Source organism: Sminthopsis crassicaudata, chromosome 4 (genome assembly GCF_048593235.1).
Source record: "Sminthopsis crassicaudata isolate SCR6 chromosome 4, ASM4859323v1, whole genome shotgun sequence".
Taxonomy (NCBI): domain Eukaryota; kingdom Metazoa; phylum Chordata; class Mammalia; order Dasyuromorphia; family Dasyuridae; genus Sminthopsis; species Sminthopsis crassicaudata.
The window spans coordinates 351,825,862-351,834,756 of record NC_133620.1 but is presented as its reverse complement, the minus strand read 5'-3'; positions in this window follow the sequence as shown (position 1 = coordinate 351,834,756).

Sequence of the window (8,895 nt, the reverse complement as noted above, 5' to 3'; positions counted from 1 at the left end):
TTTATTTTATATCCTACAACTTTGCTAAAGCTGCAAATCATTTCCAGTAAGTCTTTGGATGATTTTCTAGGATTCTCTAAGTATACCAGAATACCACCTGTAAACAGTAATAGTTTTATTTCCTCATTGCCTATTCTAATTCCTTTAATTTATTTTTCTTTTATTATTGATAAAGCCAAAATTTCTGGTACAATATTGAATAACAGTGGTGACAATAGACATCTTTGTATCACCCCAGATTTTACTGGAAATGCATCCAGCTTCTCTCCATTACAAATAATGCTTGCTGTTGGTTTTAAATAGATATGGCTTATTATTTTAAGGAAATCTCCCTTTATCCCTATGCTCTCTAATGTTTTTAATAGGAATGGGTGCTGTATTTTGTCAAAAGCTTTTTCTGAATCTATTATCATATCATTACTGTTGGTTTTGTTATTGATATGATTGATTATGGTAAAAAAAAATCTCCTGATATTGAACCAGCACTGCATTCTTGGTATAAATCCCACTTGGTCATAGTATATTATCTTGCTGATAAGTTGTTATAATCTCTTGCTAATATTTTATTTTAAAAAATTTACATCAATATTCAATACGGAGATTGATCTGTAATTTTCTTTTTCTGCTTTAGCTCTTCCTGATTTAGGTATCAGTACCATATTTGTGTTCATAGAAAGATTTTGTTCTTTAAATGTTTGGCTCACTTGTGAATCCATCTGACCCTGAAGATTTTTAAAGAGAAAATTCACTACTGACTTGTTCAATTTCTTTTTCTAAACCGGGACTATTGAAGTGATTTATTTCCTCTTCTGTTAATCTGGGCAATTTATATTTTTGTAAATATTCATCCATTTCAGTTAAATTGTCAGATTTGCTGCCATACAGTTGGGCAAAATAGGTTCTAATTATTGCTTTAATTTCTTTTTCATTGGTGGTAAGTTCACTTTTTTCATTTTTGATACTGGTGATTTGGTTTTTTTCTTCCTTTTTCTAATCAAATCAATGAAAGGTTGATCTATTTCACTGTTTTTTTCATAAAAACCAACTCTTAGTTTTATTAATTAGTTCAATAGTAGTAAGTGTTTTTCTTTGTTCTTTTTCTTTTAAATTTTTTTCCATATACACTATTCTGTTCAGTAGATAAAAAATTGACTTTAAAGTCAGGAAGAACTCAATTCAAGTCCTTCTTTGCTGCACACTGACTGTGGAATTTGGATCAAGTTGCTTAACTTTTCAATATTTTAGGCAGCTAAGATTGAAAAGAAAGCACTTATCTACATTGGGAAAGAAAATTGCCTCATTCTGAGGTTCCTTATTCCCCCCCAGACCCAATTCCAATGATTATTTCATTCATAATTTTAAAAAAGGAAAAAAATAGTTACCTCCAAGTATTTTGTGGAACTTGTTTTCTCATTAGAAAGAAAGAAACAGACATTTATCAAATCACTAATGTGCTTAATATATTTTCTCACTTGATTCTTACAACAATCATGAGAAATAGGTACTATTATCCCCAATTTATAGATGAGAAAATTGAGAGATGCAGAGGGTAATTGATTTATACAAGATTATACAATTATAAAATATCTAAGATTGTTGTTATTATTCTTCATTGTGTCCAACTCTTCTTGACCCTATTGGGGTTTTATTGGCAAAGATACTGGTTTGCCATTTCCTTCTTAAGCTCATTTTACAGATGAGAAAACTGAGGCTAACAGAATTAAGGGATTTGCCTAAGATCACATGATTAGCAAGTGTCTGAGGCCAGATTTGGACTAGAAAAAGGATTCTTTCTGACTTTGGTTGGATACTCTCTCCATTGTAATATCTAGTCCAAGTGTCTAAGACCATATCCAAATTCAAGTCTTCCTGATTCAAAGCCAAGGATTCTACTATGCTACCTCGGAATCTGAATTCATCCTAATTCATGAGAAAGTTAAACCAGATGGTCTCTAAGGGTCCTTCCAGTCTGACATTCTCATAAAATTAAAGTTAATTACTATTCAGATGGAATCTTAATGTCTCGGTTATATATTATGGTACTTTAATAGAGTATCCCTAGATAATATTTTCCATGACCTTTTAGAACTTGTCAATGAACCCTTAAAACATTAAGAATGTTCAGAATAATTATGTGATCACAAATAAGGCAGCACTAATGGATTTAGTAATGACAAAGTGGTCTGGAGGAAGGCAGCCAAGAGACTTGGATTTGATTATAATCTATTCTGTATATCCTTGGTTCCAATCAGTTAATCACTGAGGAACTTGGTTCCTTTTCTAAAAATATGAGGAGTTTGAGTCTGGATTTGTGGCATATATATATATATATATATATATGTACAGAATGTTAGAAATGTGATAATGATTTATATATGAGGATCATGGAAGAGTAAAGGATATTAGAATCGGGCCTAGAATTCAAATCCAGTCTCAGACACTAATTTAGCAGCAAGTTACTTAATATCTACTTAATAACATTAGAAAAGGAAATGGCAAATCATTCCAGTATCTTTGCAAAGAGAATCCCATTGACAATAAGGTCCATGAGGTTATAAAGAATCTAACACAACTGAATAAATAAAGAACAAGAAAAGAATAACAGAAATTCACACATTTCACTCTTCCCCTTGACCTCTGGTACATGAGGTTTCTTCCTCCCCACCTGAATAGATCTAGAGCTGGAAAAAGCTTGATAAACCACATTTTACAGATGCATAAACTGAGGTATAGGGAGAGACACCAATCATGAGGCAGGATTTGAACTTATAACTCTTGAGTCAGTTCTCTTTCCATGCATCATGCTGCCTTCTCTTATGAGTAAGGATTAATCAAATATGGTTATTTGTTGTTCAACTCTTCATGACTCCATTTGTGGTTTCTTTTTCTTTTTTTTTTTTTAATTTTTAATTTTATTTTATAATTATAACATTTTTTGACAGTACATATGCATGGGTAATTTTTTACAACATTATCCCTTGCACTTACTTCTATTCAGATTTTTTCCCTTCCTCCCCCAACCCCCTCCCCCAGATGGCAAGCAGTCTTACATATGTTAAATATATTACAGTATAATTTAGATACAATATATGTGTGTAGAACCGAATTTTTTGTTGCACAGGAAGAATTGGATTCAGAAGGTAAAATTAACAGTTTACATTGATTTCCCAGTGTTCCTTTTCTGGATGTAGCTGGTTCTGTCCATCATTAATCAATTGGAATTGGATTAGCTCTTCTCTATGTTGAAGAAATCCACTTCCATCAGCATACATCCTCGTACAGTATCATTGTTGAAGTGTATAATGATCTTCTGGTTCTGCTCGTTTCACTCAGCATCAGTTGATGTAAGTCTCTCCAAGCCTCTCTGTATTTCTCCTGTTGGTCATTTCTTATAGAACAATAATATTCCATAACATTCATATACCATAGTTTACCCAACCATTCTCCAATTGATGGACATCCATTCATCTTCCAGCTTCTAGCCACTATGAAAAGGGCTGCCACAAACATTTTGGCACATACAGGACCCTTTCCCTTCTCTAGTAGTTCCTTGGGGTATAAGCCCAGTAGTAGTATGGCTGGGTCAAAGGGTATGCACATTTTGATAACTTTTTGGGCATAATTCCAGATTGCTCTCCAGAATGGTTGGATTCTTTCACAACTCCACCAACAATTCATCAGTGTCCCAGTTTTTCCACAGCCCCTCCAACATTCATCGTTATTTGTTCCTGTCATCTTAGCCAATCTGACAGGTGTGTAATGATACCTCAGAGTTGTCTTAATTTGCATTTCTCTGATCAATAGTGATTTGGAACACTCTTTCATATGAGTGGAAATAGTTTTAATTTCATCATCTGAAAATTGTCTGTTCATATCCTTTGACCATTTATCAATTGGAGAATGGCTTGATTTCTTATAAATTAAAGTCAATTCTCTGTATATTTTGGAGATGAGGCCTTTATCAGAACCTTTAACTGTAAGAATTTTTTCCCAATTTGTTACTTCCCTTCTAATCTTGTTTGCATTAGTTTTGTTTGTGCAGAAACTTTTTAATTTGGTGTAATCAAAATGTTCTATTTTGTGATCAATAATGGTCTCTAGTTCTCCCTTGGATACAAACTCCTTCCTCCTCCACAAGTCTGAGAGGTAAACCATCCCATGTTCCTCCAATGTATTTATGATTTCGTTCTTTATGCCTAAATCTTGGACCCATTTTGATCTAATCTTAGTATGTGGTGTTAAATGTGGGTCCATGCCTAGTTTCTGCCATACTAATTTCCAGTTTTCCCAGCAGTTTTTGTCAAATAATGAATTCTTATCCCAAAATTTGGTATCTTTGGGTTTGTCAAAGATTAGATTGCTATTTTTATTCACTATCTTGTCCTGTGAACCTAACCTATGCCACTGATCAACTAGTCTATTTCTTAGCCATTACCAAATGGTTTTGGTGACTGTTGCTTTATAATATAGCTTTAAATCAGGTACACTTAGACCACCTTCCTCTGACTTTTTTTTCATTAGTTTCCTTGCAATTCTCGACCTTTTATTCTTCCATATGAATTTTGTTGTTATTTTTTCTAGGTCATTAAAATAGTTTCTTGGGAGTCTGATTGGTATAGCACTAAATAAATAGATTAGTTTGGGGAGTATTGTCATCTTTATTATATTCGCTCGGCCTATCCAAGAGCATTGAATGTCTTTCCAATTATTTAAATCTGACTTTATTTTTGTGGCAAGTGTTTTGTAATTTTGCTCATATAATTCCTGACTCTCCTTTGGTAGATATATTCCCAAATATTTGATACTATCAACTGTTATTTTGAATGGAATTTCTCTTTGTATGTCTTGCTGTTGGATTGTGTTGGTAATGTATAAAAATCCTGAGGATTTATGTGGATTTATTTTGTATCCTGCAACTTTGCTAAAATTCTGAATTATTTCTAACATTTGTGGTTTCTTAGGGCAAATATACTAAAGAAATTCACCATTTCTTTCTCTATATCATTTGACAGATGAGGAAACTGCGGCAAACAGGATTAAGGGATTTTTCCAGGGTCACACAGCTAGCAAGTGTCTGAGACTAGATTTGAACACAGGGAGCTGAATCTTTCTGATCTCAAGTCTAGCATTCTAACCACCACACCATCTAGATGCCCCAATATTGTGTACAATCTCATTTAAATTAATTCTTTAAAATAATAAACCCTCCCAAAATTGAGCTTGACTTACTTTGATATTTCAATGGATGTAGATCTTAATAAAACTGTATACTCCCTTTACTAATATAGATAATACTAGCACTTTCTCATTTATGCAATTCTTATCCATGACTTTTCCTGAATGCTTTAGAGTTGCTCTACCTAGAATGATAGACATCTTTTTCTGGTTCCTTTCTTATTTTGTGAGTTGTCTAGTGGAGATTAGTAATCCAAAATAAACCTTGTTTGATCATCTATTGTTATTTTCATCTTTACCAAAAGATGAACTCTTTGTGATTTTTTTTGCTGATTTTATGGAATTAAAAATTATTTATAGGATAAAAAGTAATTTTCATAACATAGTATAACAAAAAAAGATTGTTGCACGTGACTATTTCCAGATACAAAGAAAAAAATGAATTTCTATTATCCATAGTTTAGTTTAATTATATTATAAATTCAACATGTTACTTTCAAAGCTATAATAATTATATATATATATATATATATCAGTCCTGCCTCACATAAATCCAATTTACTTTATTGACTTATAATTGACTTATAAGTCAATGTCATTGGTTCTCATAAAGAATGAAAGACAAGCAACAACAATAATAGACATAATACATTAAAATTTGTAAAATTCTTTACAAAAGTTCTCTCATTTGATACTTACAAAAATCCTGAGAGGGAGGTATGATTATGCCCATTTTACAGAAGAGGAAACCAAGTCAAGATCATCATCCCAAACATCCTATTTTATAATTGAAGGAAATGAGCCCTAGAGAGAAGTGAGTTGCTCGGGGTCACATAAGTAGTAAGTGGAAATGTCTTGATTTCAACTCAGGTCATCTATCTCCATTGTGTTTTCCACTATATTGTGTCACACAGAAGTGACCATTCATTCATTTAAATATTATTTATGGAGTCTTGATGATGAGCATCACACTCAGCAAGGCAATGAATAAGGATCCTCCCAACCCAACCACTCCCACAATTCTCTCTCTATGGCAGGCACTGTTAAAACCAGAGCAAAACAGTTTGCACCTGGGGATGGTAAATTCAGTTCTACTGAGAATGTATGAAAGGGAACTGTCAGATCAAAAAGCACTCAAATTTATTGGTAATTCTTGATTTTCTCCTCAACTATTTTGTAAAAGATTTATCAGGATATTCTCCTGGTTCTAGTATTTGGTGGAACACATGGTATCATTCTTAGTGAGTCATACAACATCCTAGTTAACTTTCTAAGATTCTACACTTTAGAGAACATGGTAACTTGCAAATGGTAGAGGGAGTTTCTTCTCCAGGAAGTACTCCAGATCAATGAAATTACAGGTTCAATCTCCATTTCTCTCCTTATGTTTACTGATGGTTTTTAATATTTAATGACTAGAAAAATGGCATTTAAGGCTATGGAATAGTTAGGATAGAAAATGGATTATGGACTATGAATTACTATCATACTCATAGTAATTACCAGTATGACTTAGAGAAAGAAATTAGAAAGTGCTGAAAGTACCATGCTGAGAGAATGAAAATCAATTCATGTACTTGTGTCTGGGGAGAATCTGTCAATTTGACAATTTATGAATGGGTCCATATGTGAATCTCCAGAAGTTTTGAAAAGTTAAAGATCCCCAACATATTGTGCTTATTTGGAAGAAAAAGGGGAGAATAGGAATAGTTATTGTAGAGTCACTGTAGTTCTCTTTCCTCTGTGCATTACAGATGAGGTTAAGTATAAATCAGAACTTGGTGCCTTGCCCATAAAGCAATTCTAACACAAGGTGGGCATGAAACCATGACTTATTTCAAGTGCCATTTTGAGTTTCCAGGAGCAGTTCCTACGCAGAAAAGAAAGTGACCAGAGACAATCTATTAGGGTGGATCTGAGAATGTATGCATGACTTCCTCAATAAATTTCATATCAGAACTCCATGTGTCATTCTTCTCAATAGATAATAGAAAAAGTAACCCACTAAATAAGATTGGAAGGGAGACAGCCCTGACATTCATGCCCATCCCAGTTCAAAAAGACCCACCTTATTATGAAGCAAAGCAATGAATAGCCCAAAGAAAATGAAAGATTTTAATCTAGCCTGCTTATAATTTTCCTACCATATTTGACATTAATCATTAACATGAACAACAAAGTTTACCCTGAAGGTCAAAATACAACTCTATTACTAACTGCTGTTTTATCTACCTAAAAGATTCAGTAAATATTTATGGAGGTTGGTATCTAAGCAAACAGTAAGAAATGTAGGAACTTTGAATTCTACCCAAAGTTTTGTATGTGGTCAGGAAGCAAACAGTAGAGTTCTCAAGGTATGGTTTGTTTTTAAATAATAGTGAACATGGTTTCTTCCCATTCCAATGCCAGAAGACATAAAAATCAAATGATAAAATAATCTCCTAGAGGTTTCATTAGGAAATATATGGGAACCAAGATGGCATTGTAAAGGCAGGAATTCACCCAATCTCTCCCCCAAACCACTCCAAATTCCTTCAAATAATGATTCTAAATAAATTTTAGAGTGTCAGAATACTCAAAAAGACAGAGAAGAACATTTTCCAGCTGAAGACAAAAGATCAGCCTGACAAAGCCCCAGCCTCACACAAGTAAAGTAGGAACAGGTTTAGAACTTCTGAATTAGCACCAGGATTGGCAATTTCTAGACTTCTTAGCCCAGAGATACTAAAGATCATTTGGAAGATCAGCAGAAAAAGTCTGTGAGTGAGAGCCCAGCCTGCAATCCCAATACAGGTCACACCTGTATGACCCCAGTCCCCATCCCAGTAAAGTAGGCTAGGTTGAAATGTGTTATTTTCCTTTTGCTATTCATTGTTTTGCTTCATAATTAGGTTGGTCCTTTTGAACTGGGATGGGCATGAGTGTGAAGGCTGTCCCCACCCTATTTTATTAATGAGCTACTTTTCTATTATCTACTGAGATAATGACTCTTGGAGTTTTGATATGAAATTTATTGAGGCCATGCACCCACTCTCAGACTCACCCTAATAGGCTACCTCTGATCACTCTTTTTTCTATGTGGGAACTGTTTAGATCACTAGATCTTACAGCTACAGTGGGGTGGAGACATTCAAAACACTTCTAGGGCAGAAAAGATTCCTAGAAGGCTCTCTAGGCTGTGCAAAATCCCTGACACTTAGAATAGTGTACCCTCCACTCTGGAAACAGAACCCTACTTTAACAAAGAGTTAAAAGCTGAGTAATGGGCTAGGAAAATGAGCAGATAAAAAGTTCTGACCATAGGAAGTTACTATGATGACAAGGAAGATCAAAAGACATACTCAGAAGATAACGAAGTCAAAGTTCCTATGTCCAAAGCCTCAGAGAAAAATAAGTACTGGTCTCTAGCTATGGAAGAGCTCAAAATAGAGATTGAGGAAAAAATAGGAAAAGAATTGAGAGTGGAGCAAAAGAAAATACAAAAAGCTAATGAAGAAAAGAATGTCTTAAAGCAAAATTGACCAAATAGGAAAGGAAGTATAAAAGCTCACTAAGAAAAAAACAATTCCTTAAAAATTATAATTGAGCAAATAGAAGCTAATGATTTTATGAGAAATCAAGATACAAAAAAATGGAAAAAAATATGTGAAATATCTCAATGGAAAAACAATTGGCCTGGAGAAAAGATTCAGGAGAGATAATTTAAAAATTCTTGGGCTA